This window comes from Phodopus roborovskii, unplaced genomic scaffold (genome assembly GCF_943737965.1).
Source record: "Phodopus roborovskii unplaced genomic scaffold, PHOROB, whole genome shotgun sequence".
In the NCBI taxonomy this organism is placed as follows: Eukaryota; Metazoa; Chordata; class Mammalia; order Rodentia; family Cricetidae; genus Phodopus; species Phodopus roborovskii.
Window position 1 is genome coordinate 31,223,963 of NW_026126482.1, and position 21,038 is coordinate 31,245,000.

The window sequence follows — 21,038 nt, forward strand, 5'->3', positions numbered from 1 at the left end:
GGAAGATCTTTTCCCAACCCTTTACCCTGAGGTAATGTCTATCTTTGAAGCTTAGATGTGTTTCTTGTATGCAGCAGAAGGATGGATTCTGTCTTCGTATCCATTCTGTTAGTCTGCTACAGAGCTAGGGATGTGACTCAGGGATTTGCCTTTGAGTAGTGGAGGGAGAGCCCATAGACATCGTGCTTTTGCCTTCTTTTCTTCCTCCTACTCCTATTCTTCCTATTTCTGCCTTGGTTTTATTTATTTATATACTTTTAAATAAGGTCTTGGTTCTTAGCCCTGGCTGATCTTGAAGTCAGAATCCTTCTCCCTCAGCTTCCTGAGTACAGGGATTAAGAGTCTGTGCTATGACGTCTGGGTTCATACCTGTCTTCATTCTCATACCACAAGATATCTTGGCTGGGTATAGAATTCTTATTCAAAGTTATTTTTATTTATAACTATTACTCTATTGCTCTGTTTGCAAATTCTTCCTCTTTTTGAGGCAGGGTCTCCTGTATAGCCTGGGCTGTCCTGGAATTCTTATTCTATTGTATTTTTCATCAGCTATGTCAGTGTCTAAAGTGCATCTGATTCTTCTTCATATGTATATTTATGTGGTTTTGTTTTTAGGAATTTGGATAAAAATTAAAAAAAAAAAACCAAAAAACAAAAAACCTTCCATAGCATGTGTAGGTAAATGTTCCTACTTTATCCTGTAAGTGCTATAATTACAAATGTAAGTCACCATGGCTGGCTTTCACTTTCTTCTAAATAATTTTTAAAAGTAAAAAGATGGTCTTTTATATTTACCCACAATGTCAGGATAACAGGGCATGTGCTGCTTTTTGTAAACTGACTTTACATCCATTCTCACCTTCTACTCTGTCTGATTTATGACTCCTGGCTACTCATGGAGTACAGATCCCATGAATGTGATTTCTCTCAGCTTCTGAGATCCAGACATTTCTTCCAACCTTACTTTAGTGAATAATATTTTCACTAAGTATCACATTGCAGGTAGCAGTTCTCTCTGGTTTGCAGGTATAGAGTTTAGTCTTTTCTCTCTGTGGGTGTCAGTTTGGAAGACATGCTCAAGATCACTGATGCTTATTCTGGCACATCATCTAGCAAGACTGCTAGTAAGTCTATCCAGGATTGATGGCTCTGAACTTTTTCCAGATACACTAGTTTTCATTGCTTTTTAGATAAACAAGTAGATAGATATAGATGATATTTAAATAGATGATAGATAGATAAATGACATAATAGACAAATGATGGGTCCAACTAGATACCTAGGTAAAATAAATGATAGATAGGATAGGCATAAATATACAGATAAAGATGGGTAGATTATAGACAGACAGATAGGTAGGTATAGATGATAGATATGATAGATAAGAACATAGATATCAATGATAGAGAAAGGTGATAGATACAGATGTTAGCTACAGATATTCTTGATAATTCACTGAGATTTCTTTTGCTTTGCATCTTTCACATTCTTAAGCATGTTTGCAGCAGGTGCTTTGGAATCTTGGTGGCTAATCTCACCATCTGGATTTTCTCAGCATCTGTTTCCTTTGTCCTCTTTCATTATGAATCTAATTATCTGTTTCTTTACATGGTTAGTAATCTTTTATTCCATGCTAGACGTTGTATATGACTCATCATAGGGAGAGTCTAGTTGTATTGTTTTCCTTAAGATGTGCTGAGTTTTTCTCTGGCTGGCTGTTGTGTTATCAGCCTATGTTCTTGATTCTGGCAGACCTCGCTTCCTTTGTGGAAGGCAGGGAACTACACAGAACTTCACCCAAGATATTGGAATACGGATTTTGCCATTTGGCCCCTGGACCATGAACACAGGAGTGATTCTGTGAGGTCTGCAGCTGGGTCCTAAAATATGGCCCTTGCTCTTGGTACAGCTTATATTCATATGGTAGGACTTTTTGAGGATCTCTACCTGGTTACAACATTGTGTTCAACACTTTCTCTCTGGCTAGGTTACTAATCCAATGTTTTAAAATCCTGTGGTCTCTATTATCTCTGTATGAGTCATTCTCTGTTCTTGGTCCAGGATCTGTGGGGAATCTTCTGTGTGTACTTTACGGTAGAAGTAGCTCTGTGGGCCTCTGTGCAGTGTTTCCTCCTTCTGTTGCCAGGCTGTCACCAACCTAGCTGCCTCTTTTGTTTTAAATGACTCAGTAGTGATATTGGGCAGTTCAATCTTGTTTTTTATTTTAATGAAAATTTTCTTCAGTTGCTGTTGTTTATGAATCTGAGAAATTGTTTTCTGTCTTAAGATTTTCGAAGAGGCTTAGAGATATAGTTCAAGGTGTTGGCTGAGTTCAATTCACAGAATTCTACTGAGTGTGTGTATATGTGTGTGAGGGAGAGAGAAAGAGAAACAGAGAGAGAGAGAGAGAGAGAGAGAGAGAGAGGAGAAAGTGAATTTCTTCTCTTGATTGATCTTCCTTAATTGATTTTCTCATGAATACCTACTGGATTTTGTCCTATATTGGTATATTTCTACATTTCCACCGCTTAAATTATTAATACACACTGATAAAATTCCTAAAGCTTAGTTATGCTTACATTCTGTAATAATTTGTTATGATGAACTTTAAAGTAATGAGTGCTTCAAAAAATACTACTTAAACCTATAAAAGTAAGTGGGTTGATGAGAATCTTATTCCATATTTCCTTATTCGTGCTTCCAAGATGAGTCATAGTCAAGGATGAGTTACTATTTGTGAAATGGAGGGAAATGGCATCCTAACTGTCAACCCAGGAACCCACAGCCCTTGGTCAGTGCCTTCTATTTTTGTATTTCAGCTGGCATGTCTATAAGATGAAGATGGAGATCATATTTACACTTCAAGATTACCATCAGCATAAAATGTGGGAATGGGCATGTTTTATATAAATAGCAAGTCACTGGACAATGTCAGTGGTCATGCTGTATTACCAGTCATCTCTGAAGGACTACACAGCCTATCACACCAGGCATTCCCTGTTTGGAAATACACTATGGAAAGACCCTCTTTTGACCTTGCATCACTGTCTACTGCTAGGTTCTTTGTTTTGGGTCCTGGGACTACTCCTAGAGAGGGGCATATTTGAGATGGCAGGAAAAGTAAGAAGTGGCCCATGCTCAATTCCAGGGAGAAAGGGAAAAAGAACTGAACATCTGTCTGTCTGAATAGTGGCGGCACCTTTGTAATCCCAGCACCAGGCAGCCAAACACACATGAATCCTTGGGGTTTGCTGACAGCCAGTCCAGTCTACTAGGAAAGATCTAGACCAGTAAGAGCCACCGTCAAAACAAGACAAACCCATGGTGCCCAAGATACAATATCTGAGGTTGTCATCTGGCCTCCACATACATGAGCTCACATGTATATGTGCACCTGCACACATATGTATGTCTGTATACACACATATATACATAGAGAAAAAGAAAAAGAAAGGAACCCCACAGCAACGGAGGGACACACAGAGAGAATGCAGTTAAATTTGTCCTTGGCTAGGTGGCCCAATTTTGTGTGTTCCTAGACATAGTAACTAAACACATGTGTGGACATGTTTCCATCAAAGGTTCTAGGTGATGAAACTGGTAATGACCTTAGGACCTATGCAGGCCACTTTTGATGATGATCAGTGGGACTTTCTTCTTTTTCTCTCTTTAAATTTACCACTTTATTCATCTAGGGGTTTCTATATTCTGGGAGTTCTGATTTGCCTATAATTGAGGCAAAGGGTAGCTCCTTATTGGCCAAAACAAAACCTGTTCAGTAGCAAGAGAAGCAGATATACTAGGGATGAACACAGAGAAGCCATGTGTTGGTAGCATGATATACTTAGGGCAGATTCTGTTTTGCCCATTTTTAAGGTGGTAAGTTTTTAAGGTGGTCTGGTTTTTTTCTTTGTTGCTTTTCAGCTGCAAAGGTATCAATAGGCTTCCATTTTGCTGTTGTTGACTCTGAAGGATGCTTGTCTGCTTTTCCATTTGCCTCTCTTGGGAGCGTCAGAATGGGTATGTTAAATTACATTAGATTGGGTTGATGCAGAGAGGGAGGCCAGGCACAATTCAAGAATAATGTTGGAAAGGGGATTAAAAATGAAACAAAACACCAGCCTGGCATGAGAAAAAACTAAGGCAAAAGGAAAAAAGATGTTGATGATAGTCAGTTTCTTAAGCTGAGACTTTCAAAGGCTGGAAAACATTGGGAAATCGAATTAATGACCTGGAAAAGAAACTCAGATTAAGAAACGTCAGGTTGGAGAGTAGTCGTGATGAGGTGGGAGACAGACCCTGACCTTTCCTCCCCTCTTCCCACATGCCACGTTGCAAAACAGCTTTGGATAGATAATTTTTAATTCTTTCCACAAACCAGATCGTCATTTCCTCAAAACTTGATGCAACGATAGCTACCCCTGCTTTATATGTGGGAAGCAAAATTCTTGCAGGGAAAGGCAAACACCTTAATTTCCTCTGGCCTCCCAGAGCTGTTTCTTTGAAGAAGCTGACAGAGCCACCCACTGTGGTTTGTTTCCTAGAACATAGAGCTTCCAGCAGAGTTGAAAGTTCTAAATGAGTCTCATGCTTACAGAGCTGTAAGAACTCTTAGGACCATATTTAAAACATTCCATCCAGGGGGTGGAGGAGGTGGCTCGGTGCACAATGTCTTTGCCCTATCAATATGAAGACCTGAGTTCCGGTCCACAGCAACCTCTGAGAAAGCCAAGTGCACAGAGAATCCCAGAGTGAGGGAGGGTCCCCAGGGCTCAGTGGCCAGCTTGTCTTGCTGAATTGTTAAGTTCCACGTTCAGTGAGTGAGAGGTGGGGAGTGATTGAGAAATGCACTGAGTATTGATCGGCTAGGCCCCACGTGCACTTGTCAACACACTTGTGAACATAACACGTACATGAAAACATAAACACATAATAAGTAAGTAAACATGCAATTCCGTGGACTATTTTCGTGATAATCTTTTTTTTTTTTTTTCTTTAACTGTGCCAAATTGGATGAGTTTTTGAATAGTGAAAGGGAAAGTGTTTTAGAGAGAAAGCAAGATGCAAAAACTTTTCTTCCTTTTTTGGCCTGGCCTGGGGAGCCTGTAGTGAGTGAGTGAGTGGCATTTTGTGGATGACATGGGCCATGGCACACCATCGTCATTCTCATAACAGCAGATGAACTGAACGGTTCATCCCCACCAGAGACTTCTTAGTGCTTTGTAGGCCTGAATTCAGTTACACTTCGCTGCAACTGAAAAGAGAAGCCGTAGCCTCACGTAGAATGTGAGAGTGACAGGTCAGCAAAGGGTTGGGTCCTGGCCTGAGGTCACACAGGTATTTTGGGGAGAGGCCGGATTTGTGTCTGGGCTAGTCAGCCTCCAGAATCCGCACTTCCAACCACAGTGCTGTGGTTCTGTTCTAGATATAGGTGCTGAGATCTTAAAAATAACTTGCCTCTGGCCATTCGGGGGGAAAATATGTTCACGGACTACAGCAGTGGTTATTTTAGCAAAAGTAACTCTCCTTTTTCCAGTTACCCATTCATTTCATCATACAAGTTTAAATAAAAAACAAGCTAGAGTCATCATGCTGTCCACAGAGTACAATAAAGTGTGGGTTGAAAAACTAAAGGATGGCTCTGTGTATGACCTTTGTCACCTTTGTGTGACCTCCTTGGCTTCAGAAGGAATGACTTTGAGATATTCCTTTTAACATTATGGAGGATAGGGAGATCACTCGGGCAGATCTGAGTTCAATCAGAGTCCATGTTTAAAACAAAACAAACAAAAACAGAGCATAGTAACTCACTTGTAACCCCAACCTGATACATGTGAACAGACACACAAATAAAACTATGAAGACAAATGTGAACGACTGACATAACTTTTCACTTTAACCAATTTCCTTTGGTATAATGTCAGGTCTAAATTACTTGGCAGTCACAAATGATACCACACTTTTTTAAATCCAGAGAAGGAAGAACACCTTCTGGAATCAGGAATGTCAGAAGTGTAGTGCCAATTCTAATTGATCTTAATAATAAAAGCCAGAGACAGAAATTAGGTGGTGAAAGCTGAATGACCAGAAAAGCAGAGCAGCCAGGTACTAGAGTTCTTACTCTAGGAATTCTCAGACCAAAAGGGTAATCCTGTCTCTACGAATCCTCAGACTGAATGCTCTGAGCTTTTGATTTTACTTCTGTCTCCACTTAGCCATATCACACCCATCTCCACCTCTCTAGAGCTGGGATGAAAGGCATGTGATCCCAAGTGCTGGGATCAAAGGTGTGAGCTCTGTCTCTCTTTTAGATTGATTCAATCTCATGTAGCCCAGGGTGGCCTCGAACTCACAGAGATCTGTCTGCCTCTGTCTCCCAAGTTCTGGGATTAAAGGTATGTGCCACTACTGCCTGGCCTCTATGGCTAACTAGTGTAGCTAGCTCTTTACTCTGATCTTCAGGCAATCTTTATTTGTTACAGTACAAACAAAATATCAGCCCAGAGATGCTTCTGAGTTGGAGTGCAGTCACTGTTGGAAATACAGAGGCAGCTAATGCTTCTGTGGAAGGAACAGGGAGGGAGGAGTCACTGCCCTGCAAGCCACAGAGAGGGCTAAATCTCTCACAGAGTGAGTGGTCCCATGTCACAGGGAAAAGATTCCATCTGTTCCTCCTACATAAGAACCACAGAGATGTCCTTCTAAGACAGCTGAAGTGGCTGTTCACTGGCCTGTGTCTTGGATGGCAGAGAGCCCCTGTGAAGGGTAGGGTGTGGCGGTTGTGGTGAGCCAAGAACTCAGTGGGGAATTACAGAGGGTCACTTCCAACCATCTGTTGCTCCAACAATCACTTTCCTTCTTTCTTCACAAAGTACAACGCTACCACAAAAATTAGTAGAAAACTGTCCTTGTGAGGTTGAGAGCTCTCGTTGGTAAATCCTACTAACCTGAAGTGACAATAGTAATTTTAAAATACATATGAAGATCTGGGCATGGTGGTTCACACCTACAACCCCAGCACTTGAGAGGCAGAGACAGGAAGTTCAAGGGGAGCCTGCACTACAGAATGATATATTGTCTCAACAGTTATCATGTGGCAAGGTGGTTATGACAGCATGGACAGACCTGCATGGAGAGTGGAGGTAGTCAAGAAGTCCCACAACTAGCAGAGAAGCTATGGGCAATTGATAGCTTCTGAAAGTTGGAGAGGGGAGGGGGTGAGAGGGGGAGAAGGAGGGAGGGAGGGAGACTAACAGGAAGGGAGGGAGGGAGAGGGAAAGGGAGAGAGAGATTTCTTTAAAAGCATAGCCCCAGACAAGTTGACCACATACAAGTAGAAGGCTATGCTTCCAAGAATATATGGGCAGTGCAAACTGATCTTGACTTTTAAAACGGGGGACACAAAGTTGGATGGATAGGAAAAGGGAGGAGTTGGGTAAATATGATCAAAACGTATTATATGAAATCTCAAAGAACTAATTTAGAAAGTATAATATGGGCTGGGGAGTTAGCTCAGTCACTAAAGTTTCTTGTTTTGAAAGCATGAGGACCTGAGTTCTATCCCATTAAAAAAAAAAAAAAAAGATGAATGTGGTAGTCTATTCCAGGCTTTCTTTGTGGCCACCAACTAGCTCCCAAATCATGACAGGGATACTGATTAGTTATGAATGCTCAGCCTTATCTGAGCTCTTACTTTAATCTGTTTCTCTTTATCTACCTTTCGCCTCTGGATGTTGTACCTTTCTCTGTGTCTTACTTTCTTGCTTTCTCTGGTGTCTGGCTGGCTGATAGCTGCCTGGCTTCTGGCCCTGGGCATGTTCCTCTTCCCCAATCATTCTCTTTTCCTTCTTCTCTCTCTTTCTTAGATTTCTCCTCCTACTTGTTCTCTCTGTCTGCCAGCCCCACCTATCCATCTCCTGACTAGCTATTGGCCATTCAGCTTTTTATTAGACCAATCAGGTGCCTTAGGCAGGCAAGGTGAAACAAATGTAACACATCTTTACATAATTAAACAAATGAAGGGCAAACAAACTGTAACATATTTTTACATCCTTAACAAAGGCAGCAGAAACAAATGTAACACACCTTATCATATTAAAATAATAGTCTACATCAATGCCCTGTGCTCCAGCACTGGGGAGGCAGAGACAGGCAGATCCTTGGGGTTTGCTAGCCAGCCAGCCCATCCTACACAGTGAGTTCCAGGCCAGTAAGAATATTCCAGTGGTAAAAATAGCCTAGTAAATGCTTTGTTTTGCTTTGATTTTTTTATTTTAATTTACTTTGGGGGAAACCTTGCAGGTGTAAGGGAAGGATATGGGAGGACTGGGAGATGAGTGAAATTGTGGTGCTTGATGTGAAATTCCAAGATTCAATAAAGAAATTATGTTAAAAAATATCCTAGCAAAAGCAACTTAAAGTAGGAAGGGTTTATTCATCTTACAATTACAGGTTATAGTTTACAATTGTCAGGAGCCACAGAGACAGAGTATGTACACCCGTGTTGCCTGCCTGCTATTTTATTTACTCATTTAGATCTAGACCCAGTTTAGGGAATGGTGCTACCCACATTCACAGTGCATTTTCACACCTCAGTTAATAATCAAGATAACCCTCAGGCTTGCCCACAGGCAAACCTAGGTAATTCTGACCTCCAGATACACACACACACACCCTAACACAAGAACATGCCCTCACATACACTCACACTCTCTGTCATGCATGCACACATGTAAGAAACCAGATGTATATTTGTGTAAAAATGTGTGTGTATATACACAACAGAAATAGCCATTCATCTTGGAGCTATTATTGTGGTTAGGTTGTTGTTTTCCATTTTGATGATAGAAAATGGCACACATTTTCTTACTCTTCGTAAAACATTCTTGCTACATGGAAAAATCCTGAAAATTATGTGTGATAAGAAATAGCTCAAATAACATTGGGGGCTATTTATTTTTCAAGGAATTGATGCCCTTGCAATTCCATTAATTATATTTGTTATATCATATGCTTAGTGACCATGGATAGATAATCTAGATATTATGCTTAAAAATGCAGGGGAAGCAGATGCAAAAGTCCCTTGATAGTTATTATGTGATCATAAAATGGGGACGACACTTCTAGAAGCTTCTGGAAAGTGGAGAGTAATGGGAGAATGGTAGTCAATACTCACTTAGCACCTCCACAGTGCCAGGTGCCACAGCTAGCAGATGCTACAGCACACATGGCATTGCTGCACTGTGGATCTCTGACATTATGTAATTAGGTGTAACTTCTGTTGTAGACTGCACAAAAAGTTTCCCAAAAGGCATTTTACTTCATGCTGTAATGTGACTGCATGAGCACCTTTATACACTTCCAAAGAAAGAGTGTAAATCTTGTTAGGTTTTGCCCGAGACATGAGACTTCCACAGTCCTAATATAGCCAGGAAGCCAATTACACTTGAACTGGGGAATTAAAGTTGTGCTCATCATGATTTGTATATTTCTCTTACAGAGCATAAGCCATCTCTATATCCCAAACTTTAAACACTTTATGATTTTAGCATAAAGTTAGTATCCATATTAGGGGTGTGTGTGTGTGTGTGTGTGTGTAATTGTAGAGGAGGGGGAGATCTATAGTGAGCAGTTGAATTACACAGTCTTGGGGGACAAGGACCTCCACAATCTGCCGTTTGCACAATTGGAGTCTCAGGAGAGAGGGCTTCTTCTTATTTCTGTGCAAGTCTGAAAGCCAAAGACGAAGAGAACATCCATGCAGGAACAGATGGATGTCCCAGCTCAAAGAGCTGCAGAAAGAGGGAGTGGAGCAGTGTTCATAATCTTTAGACTTTAGTCTAGCTCTCTACAATGTGGATGTCCTCCAGAGTTTGGATGCCTCTCTACACTGGTTCATGAATTCTAATGTTGTTCGCATTGGGAAGCACTTTCCCAGAAACACCCAGAGGTCATGTTTAGCCTGGGCACTCCAAGTTAACCATCACAGAGCCCATTCATGGAGATTCAGAGAAAAAAATATTAATAGAAACAAATTTGGATCATTCCCCCATAACCAAGCATCTTGACCCAAACCATGAGCAAGTAGAGGTGGATGCATTTAGGAATTCAGGGACTATGATTTCAAAGCAAATGTAGTGGGATTTTGTTTGTTACTTATGTCGCAGTTTAAACTTAGCTATATAGGAATTTTGCCTCTCTCTCTTTTTTTCACCTACCATTGTGCCAAAGAAGATTTGATATAGAATGTTTTAGGGGGATATATTCTGCAAATTTACCCAGCCTCAATGTTTCTAAACATTGTATGAATTATTTTTCTCATCACTGTGATCAATAACCTGCCAAGATGTAATGTAGGGGAAGAATTTATTTTTCTTGCCATTTGAGGGTGAGGGAGGCATGGCAGCTAGGGTCCATTGTGATGGAAGCTAGTCACGGTTCCTGAGATCAGGGAGAAGAGATCAAGACTCAGCCTAGCATTCTCACCAGGCTCTAACCCATAAGCTTGCCCCAGTGACTTACTCCATCTGGTCCTCACTCCTTAAAAGTTCAACTCCCGCCCACCCCCAAGACAGCGCCAGCAGCTAAGGAACAAGGAGCCAAACACAGGATATTTCACAGTCAAACTACAACAACATTGAAATAAATCTGTGAAGGGGAAGCATCCAGGGTGGATATCTGGATAGGACAATGATACTATATTGTATCATATCAGAGGCCTGCTGGAAACTCCTGCTCATATACAATTGGCTCTCCACAGGCTTTGCTTGGGATAAGCATGGTCAGTGGAAAGGGACTGGAAGAAAACCGAGTAATGTAAGTGAGCTGGGAGGAAGGAAGGTTAATAAGAAGAATTCTTAGGAAAACCCTAATCCATCAGTCAGTGACATGCTTGTCACAAAAGTATGAGGACATGAACTCCATCCCCAGGACCCATGTACAAAATCTGGATATGGTGACCCACTTGTAATCTTGGTGCCTGAAACGTGGACACAGGTGGACCCCTGGTAGCTCACTGACTGATTAGCCACTCCAGGCTAATCAGCATAACCAGACTAACTGACAAACTGTCTTTAAAAAAAAATAAAAACAGGTGGATGGCGTATAAGGATCAACACCTGAGGCTGCACTCTGGCCTCTGATGAACACACTTGCATACACATGTACGCATACATACAAGAGATAAAGAGTGAGACGGAATCACAACATAATACTCTCCACGTGGTCATTGCCAAAAGGTTGATATGATATCGCAAAAGCCAGCATAAGACTAGCTAGCACACAATACAAGTCTCAGTGCGGTTTCTAAGATGTTGATCATACAATTGCAGACCCGGTGACCTTGATTTCTCCAGAGGGATCCACTCCACAACTTCCAGGAGGAGTTCTCTTCCCTGGGTTTCTATTTCCCTGGAGATAGTTTTTCTTCACAGCCCAATTTCTTTCGAAGATCCTCTCCATCTCTTCCCACAAAGGTGAAGAGCGCCTCATACGCAGACCAAAGCTCACTGGACAGTTTGTCCATGAAGCTCTGATTGAGTCTCTACCTCTCTAGCATTGCTTTTGCAGCTGAGATTAAACGCCTTGAGTGACTGCACCTCCTGCCCAGCAGCCGTGCTGATTTCTCTGGAGAAGGCCATGTGTTGCCCCATGCCGACAGCCCCTTGTTTTAGCACTGGCTAATCACCAATATGTTCTGTTAAGTGAGACTCATAGATGCTGATTGCATTTATTGCATAAATTACTTCATTATTAAAATCAGGTCATTTGAGCCCCCCAACCATTACCATGAAGGCTATTAACATAATTTCATAAGCTAATAAATCAAGCAAAGGAAGAGAATTAAAGGATTCTTGGTGATAAGTGTTTCTTCAGAGATTAAGGAACACAATTTTTGTATGCATATTTTAACATTTCATGAGTGGATTCACACAAGAACAGATTCTTCTCTCTGCATATCCAACTCACTTCATCTTCTCCATCCCTCGGTCTTCAGAGTTCATTTAAAATTAAGGATTCCCCGCCCCTTCAAATAACTAAAGCTATTTTCAACTAAGCCTACCAGTTCCCTGTGATATACTTACCTACAAAATTCTTATTCTTTTCTCCCTAGATCACAAAGGGTTTGGGAGAGGGAGCAACATCAAGGTAAAGCTAAAAGGAAAAAAAGTACCTTGGGTTGGTCTTAGATAATGCAATTTTCATCTAGGTGAATTTCAAACATATCCAAGTCTTAAGAGGTTCTTGTGCTGTTCTAATTATCGCTCTAATTACAGTACGTACTGAGGTTAAGTGTTCTTATCAAATGGTGCAGTAAAAATGGGTTTATTCCCAGGATGGATGTAATAGCTATGATACTGGCCTGAACACACAGAAATGGTTCCCTGCGTCTATTTCACTCGACAGATTGTGGGAGACACAGAGGGTCAGAGCCATCATTATCCCATGCGATGACGTTGCCTGGAAACGGAGATACGTTCCAGAGTAAATTAGACTCTAACAACTTCATCCTGTGTGCAATTTGTGTAATGTTTTTAGCAAATAGCAACTGATGGATCATAATCGAAATCTGTGGAATGATGTGAGTGTAGGCACAGTGTGTGCTCTACAGGTGAGTCTAGAAGATGGGCAGTTCCTGTGTGGACAAGGAGTGACCACAACTGGTCCTCCTGCAGTCATCAGCGACTTCCAGTATTTTCCCCAAGTCTCTGCCTCTCATGTCTGCCTCACTAAAACCCTTCATCAGCACCTTGATTCCCTTAGAAGAAAATACATAGCAAGACACTTCTCAGCATGGTCTATAAGCCGACATAGTCTAGTAGGCCCTTATTGGTCCAACCTTACCTCATCATTTCTTCACTGACCTTAATAGTACCATTTCCTGCCTGTGGTTTGGACACTCCACTCTGTTCTTTGAACACAAAGACTTCTTTCTTTATTCATGTCTTTTCTCTAGAGCCACTCCCTCCAGGAAGGCTTCCATGGCCTCCTTGAGGAGATCAAAGCTTTGTGATGAAGTCCTGTATGTCCCCTTTGTATATTTTTTTCACAGTTGCCATTTTAAACTCCAAAGTGTGGTTATTTAAAAACCATGAACACTTTCCCAAAGTTAACAAACAGAAAAGTCTGAGTTACCCCATCCAGCTTCCATTTCTTGGCTCTTTTGCCCTGTTTTTCCTTCCTTTGGAGGTAAATATTGTTCTCTCTTTCCAGCACCACTACTACCCCTTTCCCATCAGTAAAACACAAGATAGCACAGCACACATTCTAGATCAAGATTCTACCTCCATGTCAGCTCCGGAGTGTGTGTGGTCTGCATCAAGACGGGGAGAACCTCTTCATTCCTTTTGGGAGCTGCGTCATGTTCCACTGTGCAACTGTCCTGTTGTTTGTGGGTCCAGCTTTATAGATGGCCTGTTAGGTGGCCGTCAGTCTTCTACTCTGGCAAATGATGCTGCAATAATGACTCTGTGTGTGTGTGTGTGTGTTTGCCTGTGTGTACACACAAGCTAGTTGTGTTAGTCATTTTTTTCTGTTGCCATGATACAGAACCTGACCAACTAGGGTTTATTTTGATTTACTGCTCCAGAGAGGTAGAGTCTACCATGGTGGGGGAGGCACAGAAATGCATGACACTGACCTGGGTGACTGATGACCATACAGAATTAGAGCTAAGCTAGAGACCGTCCAGCCGTCCAGTCCTGTCTCCAGTGATATACTTCCTTAAGCAGGGCTGTACCTCCTGAAGGTTTCATAACATTCCTCACTTAGAGGTTTTACATCTGTGCAACTTGGGAAGGTAAGGGTTTATTTCACTGTACAAATCTCAGGTCCCATTCCATCACTGAGGGAATCAGGGCATTATCCTGATGGCAGGAACTGAAGTAGAGGCCAAGGAAGAGTGCTGCTTACTGGTTTGTTCCTCACAGCTTTCTTATGCCATCCCAGGCATGGAAGTACCCACAGTGGCCTGGGTCCTCCCACACCAGTCATTAACCAAGAAAATGGTCAATAGATCTTCCCACAGGCCAATCTGATGGAGACATTTTTTTTTCTTTTGCGGCTCCTCTTCCCAAATAACTCTAACTTGTGTCAAGTTGACAAAACAACTAAGCAAGTCCTACCAAAACAGTACTAACCATCTAGGGGTCAGTGCTCAAATATATGACAGGAACCAATGGTGGAACATCCTTCATTGGAACCAAAACAGTGTGTATGTGTGTATGTACAATGCACATCCACATTATTCTACACATGTGCAATCTATATGTAGAGGAAATATGCATATATTCTACACATATGCATGCTATATGTAGAGGAAATAAGCATTACCAGGACTGATTTCCAAGGCCAAAGGATAAATACATCATAAGTTCTATAATGATTGCCATATTAGGCTTTGCCAATTTATTTTTTCTATCACTGTGACCACTGGAACAGCTTAAGAGAAGCAAGATTCCTTTGGGCTCATGGTCACAGTGAGTAGGGGCAGGCATGGTAGAACAGCTCATGGTGGCAGCATCATGTGATGGGGACTATTCACACTGGAGTAAAACAGAAATCAGAGAGAGAGAGAGAGAGAGAGAGAGAGCGACTATAGTGATAGTAGCTTTCAGAAGCCTGTCCCAAGTGTGCCAGCTAGGCCCCCAATTCCAAATGGTTTCACGGCTTCCAAATAACACCTCCAACTGGGAACAAGTGTCCAAAGCAGGAGCCTGAAGGACATTTCAGATTCAAAGTAGAATCTGGAAGGCATTCTTGGAAGGCATGTGCAAGACTTTCTACCAGAGTAGAATTTCTCTGAAGGCAGACATGTATTTTTTTTTTTTTTATAATCCTGAGAGTTCTTCAAGAGTGCATCTCTAAAGCATTCATGGCATTCATGGGAAATTTTGATTCTGATTTAATTTGTACAAGACTCCAAGGAGGGTTGCAAGTTGTCTAAAATAGGCAGGAGTCAGCTAGTGTCACACGATCATTTTACATTCATTAAAAACATCCATGTATGCCTCTTAACAGGTGCAACTGTGTGTGTACATATATGCATGTATATATGTTTATACATGTGTACATTCCATTACATGCTGTTGTCAAAAGAGAGGGACAGTGATCAAAATTGAACAGGAAGGGCAAGAGCTCTTCCCCTTCATCAATAGTTTCTGTGCTGGTGGCTTCATGGTCAGCACCGAAGGATGACAGAGTGTGTTCACCACAATGCAGCTGGAAGCTAAGATAAGCAGGAGGTACCAGCAGCAGCAGAGTGAGCCAGAGAAAGACCTTGAAAGCTTTAGTGAAGCCATAATGTAACAAATAGGCATTGGAACCGTGACCGGCTAGGTTTAAAACATGTAAGAGGTGGAAACTGGTGTCCAAGACTCATGATCCCTCTACCAAGAATTAATTGTTGATGGCAATGCACCTTGAAATAACTTTGTGGCAATAGTATTTCTCTTTATTTGAGCGAGCCTAATCTGGCATTACCCCACAATGCAAACTAACCAAGGACACTTACTTCTAAACTACAGTCACCTGGGCATTGCACACTGGTGGCGAGACTGGGGTCCAAATAGGAAAGGGATTTAGGTACACAGTCCAACTGGTTACTTTCTCAATCTTTCTCTTTCATGCCTTGTCTTACCTGCCCACTGAGTCCACGGACTAGGGCTGCATGTGGAGAATGGGCTTTTGTAAATGGAATATCTGTCTTCACCATCACCTCCTCAGTACTCACAGGGCACGGTGAAAAATTAAACTTTCAAATTGCCTGCAAAGAAAAACAATAAAAACAAGACTTCTTCCAAGGGTGTGTGGCCCTGGCTGGGAAAGACAATATTGCACACGGGGTTCTTTGTTTAAGTAAACAGCAGTATATCTACCATGGTCTGCCAGTTGCATAGTGTGGGGCTACAGGCTATCAGCTTCTCTTTTACTAACGAGTTTCTCAAAGCGCAGAGTTCTTTGGATAGTATTATTGCTACAATTAGAAACAAACAAGCAAAATATTTTAAAAACCCTCTATGGGCTATTTCTTTCTATTAAATCTCCCCATATACTCTTTCTGGTGTGTGTAGGTTTGCATCTTACACAATGGCCATCTGCTTTTTCCTAAGGCTCCTTTCTGACCTCGGATTTTTAACATTGCAAGAAGTCTCTTGTTTGGGTTTATAAGTAATCCAATCCCCTCCTTTACACGTGAGAAAAATGGAGGTTTCAGGACAAGATTGGGCTGGAGGTCACTAGGCAGAGTTTTTAAGCAGTGTTTTTTTATCCTTTTAATGTGTCTGCAGAGCAGATAAAAGAGAAATACTTTCCTTCCCCTCTCTTGTGTCCCCCAATTATTCCAGATGAGGCGTCTTTGAGTCTTCACTACGGTACAGAGACGTATAGCCAAATCCAACTTACCAGTGTTGGGTTTTTTTCCTTTACTGTCTCATCATTATTCATCCTTTCTCACTTTTCCTGTCAGCTCTTGGTGCACGGGCTGGATTGGTTGTTCTTTGCACTGGGTATGTATGAAAATGTCATGTGTTAACAGTTAATTAGTAGCATTTCAAGAAGTCAGTCTGGCTAATGCACTCAAGCCCCTGTATGTTAGCCATGCTGGAAGCAGCTGCTGCTCTTAGGGCAGTGAAGCCCCGAGCAATGGGGAGCATTGGGAAAAGGTTTTGGAAAGCAGCTGGCATCTTTTTTTTTTTTTTTTTTTTTTTTTTCTGGGGCTGCAAAGTTACCGTGTTAAAGCTGGGGCTGAACAAACACCACAGCTGAAAGCCCGTGGCTGCTCGGTGTACCTCTGTTACCTCTATAAATAACTACATGGGACAAACTGATGGGATTTGAAAGGGACAGCAGATACGCTTGCAGAAAGAGCTGGGGTATTAAGTAAGAGAGGTTGACATTGTAACTGCTACACTACCTCTCACTAGGTAATGTACCAGTGTTGTCAAAGTCATATGTGACTGACATTTTACTCCTTGGAGTTATCAAATAGCACGTTTGGGGTGGGAGTATCAGAAGCCTAATTAATAGAATAGAGAGGCTATAAAATCCAGATATTCTTGTTTGGGTTTAGCTGATTAGTTCATTGGTTATTTTGGTTTTTGAAACAGGACTTCATGTAGCTCAGGTTGGCCTCATAGTTGCTATATACCAAAAGATGCCCTGGGGCTCCTAAGTGTCCCGGCCCACCTCTCAAGTGCTACCATTGTACAGCAGCCCCACCATAGTCACCTTTAAAATCCACATCTCTGTACATAAGTTTTCTATGTAGCCACTGTCAAGATAGGATGTAAATAAGAACATGAATGCTGGGGAATTCCTATTTCATCTTCATTGAGACTGGTTACGATGACCCACTTTTCAACTACAGAGTTAGGAAATTTAGGATGGAATATGAGCTTGGCTTCCTAGGTTCAATTTCAATGCAGTAAAGACACATGATGGGTTAAAAATAACCAAGGATTTGGCCCCAGCTTAATATGCACAGGCCTATGCTTAGAGATGTTGGGATTAAAACTTGGGCCTGAGATCCCTGGGCTTCATACAGGGCATACAAATGTTTCACTGAGTACCTATTCTGGGTCAAGAGAATCAAGTCCTTCTTACATTCCTCTTTTGAGATTGCCCCTGGGTGACTACCACTCTTTTCTCTGTTGTTTAATGAAAACTAAGGGACACTAATTGTTACGTAGAATGCAAGGAATATAATTGGTTGCACAATTTTTGGTGTTCCTGAAAGACAAACCAGAGGGGGCCTCTAACTAACTATAGCAAATTAAAAAAAAAAAAAAAAAAAAAAGATTTTTACCTCCGATTCCTCTCAAAGACATTCTGTGAGTCGACAGGAACATGGAAGAGAAAAAAGGAATTGAAATTACTCCAAAGGCTAGATAACAAAACAGCCCTACAGACTACAGCTAGGATATCTGAATCTTCTTCGAATCCCCCAAGACAGCGCCCCTTACCAGCAGGAAGTAGTTTGGAAAGAACGACGCCCAAATTCCCAAATATTGTGTATAAATGTTTGTTTTCATTTAATTGGACTTTGTTATATAAAATTAAATAAAAAAAAAAAGAAATAAAAAAAAAAAAGAAATTACTCCAAAGGCTAGATAACAGACAGACGGGCAATGCATGACTTAGTAGACAGGAGGCTGCATGGGGAGAGTCTGAAAACCAAAAGGCCGAAAGCCAGGCTGAAGTGACTGAGCCCTGGAATGCTTCAGCAAGAGAGGCACCAGATGTGTCTGCAGAGGTGTGGTCAAAAGTGAACATGAGAAGATAAAAGCTGTGTTAGGAGAAGTTTGAGCTTCAGATTTTCCCATGATACCTGGCACCACCAGCCACTCTCCCTTCCTCGCTTGGCAAAAGAATGGAGGCTTATTCCCAGAGAAGGGTGACTAACAAAGTCACGAGCTGGGAAATACTGGGGAGAGCTAAAGGCATTTGGAAGTAAGGACACTAAAGAAGCAGCTGTAAAGCAAATAGCCTCCATCTCTTGCTTCTGGAACACTAGCAGCCAGGAGTAAACACACAGTGTTGGGAGAAGGCAGATGCCTCTAGGTCTGCTGTGTGAGTGTGGACTGCCCCCCTTAGACTCAAGTGTTTGAACACGTCCCCAGGTGATGGCTATGTTTGGAGAGACTGTGAAATCTTTAGGAAGTAGAGCCTCCCTGGAGAATGTGGGTCACTAAGAGATGAGCCTTGACAGTTACACCCTGGCTGTAACTTCCTGGATGTGAGTGAGCAGCCTTCTGTTCTCACTGCCAGTCCTATAAGCTAATCTCATGGCCATATCTTCTACATGGTGATGGGCTGAACTCTCACACTTAGGCCAGACATGCTCTCTTTCTTAAGTTGTTTCATACCAGGTGACTGGCCACACTGACACAGGTTAAACACATGTTGATGATGAGGTACACCTGTGAGTTTACCACTGAGGAAGTTTCTGGGGAGGATTCACGGCGGGGGCAGTGGGTGAAGTGATTCCACACTGTTGATGGATGGCACCATCCAATAGTCTAGGCAAAATACCAGGTGCAGGAAAAGCCAGTTGAGTGCCAACATTCTTCTTCTTTCCGCTCTCCAGCTATCATGACACAAAGGGCCCATATCCTCCCCATCATGATGGGCTAAACCATCTGAAACCATTCACTAAAATGAATCCTTCCTTCTCCTTTTTCTTTTTCTTCTTCTCCTCCTTCTTCTTTCTCCTCCTCCTCCTTCTTTTTTGGTGGGGGGGGCGTATTAAACATTTTTCCTATTTCCTATTCCTCAGAATAAAGAGGACAGCTGATTTTAAACAAGAAGTTTATTTAAACAACAAGATGCTTGACGTGAAGGGGAAACTACCTAGGATCATTTTGTTCAAGAGTAATTTAGCCCTATTTAAAGACAGATTGCCCTACATGTAACAGCTACACACACACACACAAAAAAAAAGTTATAAAAATGTCCTTGGTTTTACAATGATAAATGAAAAACATTACAGTTCTCCAATGGAACGAGGTATGCAAAGATTTTGTTGTTAGGTTCTTTAGTTAAAACACTGAGAGCAAAGTAACTTACTGGGATATAAAGACAAGAGCTGAACTAGCATGCCACTATGGAGAAAGGGGGATATTTTCACAGAACCAGTGCTTCCCCCAGACCATCTCCATCTGATGTCAATCAAAACACAACATTGGCCATTTAGTTTAAAAAAGAAAAAAAAAAGCACAATATGCTTGTGCACATACACCGGTGACTTCATGTACAATAAAGACATGGGAACAGGGAGACAGAGAAAACTATACTGTAGTAGTCAGGATGTGGAAGAACCAAATTGCGGCTTTCTAATTGTGAATGTATTCTCGGTCTATACTGGAATTCTGGAGAAAAGTAGCAGGTTCCCTTTTCCGTAGACACCTCCTGTCTGCTGTTGAAACACATCAATCCTATCTTCATCCTCCATTTCCAATTGTGCAGGTGTGTCTGCTTCATTGATTGGTGTCCATCAAACCGGAATCTGATCCCTGTCTTTCACAATAGGCTTTCACTAGTTTACTAAGTGGTGTATGCCTCTTAATCTTAAACTGCACCACCCTCAAATTAATATGATCACGTTCTCGGTGTTGACACCTCCCTTGGGTTTCTTTTGGCCATGGTGAGTGCCGGAGCTTCACAAAAGAGGCACGGGTCTGCGCAGAAGGAGCACACAGGCAGCACCAGGAGCGGCAGAAGGAGGAGGCAGCAGTGGACGAATCCTTCCTTCTTATGTTTCTTTAAGGTATTTTGTCACAGAAACATGAAAATTAATCGATATAAAAACTGGAAGCTGAGAAGTGGGGCCATTACTATGACCAAGCCCCACCAGGTGGTTCTTAGGCCTTCAAAATCAGAAATGTGGAGGAGTGTGGCGATACAGGCTAGAAAAACCCAGAAGGCTGTGAGCTCAGCTCAATGGGAAATTCTAGTGGGAATGTTGGTAGAAATGCAGACAATGACGTGGGTTCAGGTGGGAATTGGACAGAAGGTCATTCAGGTTGCTTTGTGGCAAAGAATTTATCTACATTTTATGTATTACTTGTGTCATTGTGGGGAAGCTGAGTTTAAAGGTGGTGGACTAATCCTCTTCTCTTCTGTCCTCCCTCTGTCTGTGTCTCTTTACCTCTTTTCTCTTTCCTTCCCCCCTTTCCCTTTCAAATAAAACTTCTCACTACACCCTGTCTGCCTGGCATGTTTGTCCTCCGCCTTGCTCAGCCTCACCTGCCATAGAAACCACCAAGGTCCCTCATGCGCTTTATCACAACAGATATGAGCCTTGTGGGGATCAGGGATGTAATGTCATGGCTTTAAGATGATGTGCTGATATGTTGAGTTGATAAGGGTTAGATTTGTGACACTTAATTTTTATTATCAGTGTGACTGGTGATGCACATCTCTCTGTATGGCTGTGATGGCATTTTCCGAGAGAAGTCATTGAGGAAGAGGTGGGAGAAACTGAAGGTGGATGGCACTGTTATGTAGCCTGGGGAAGAGAAAAAGGACAAAGCACAGGCATT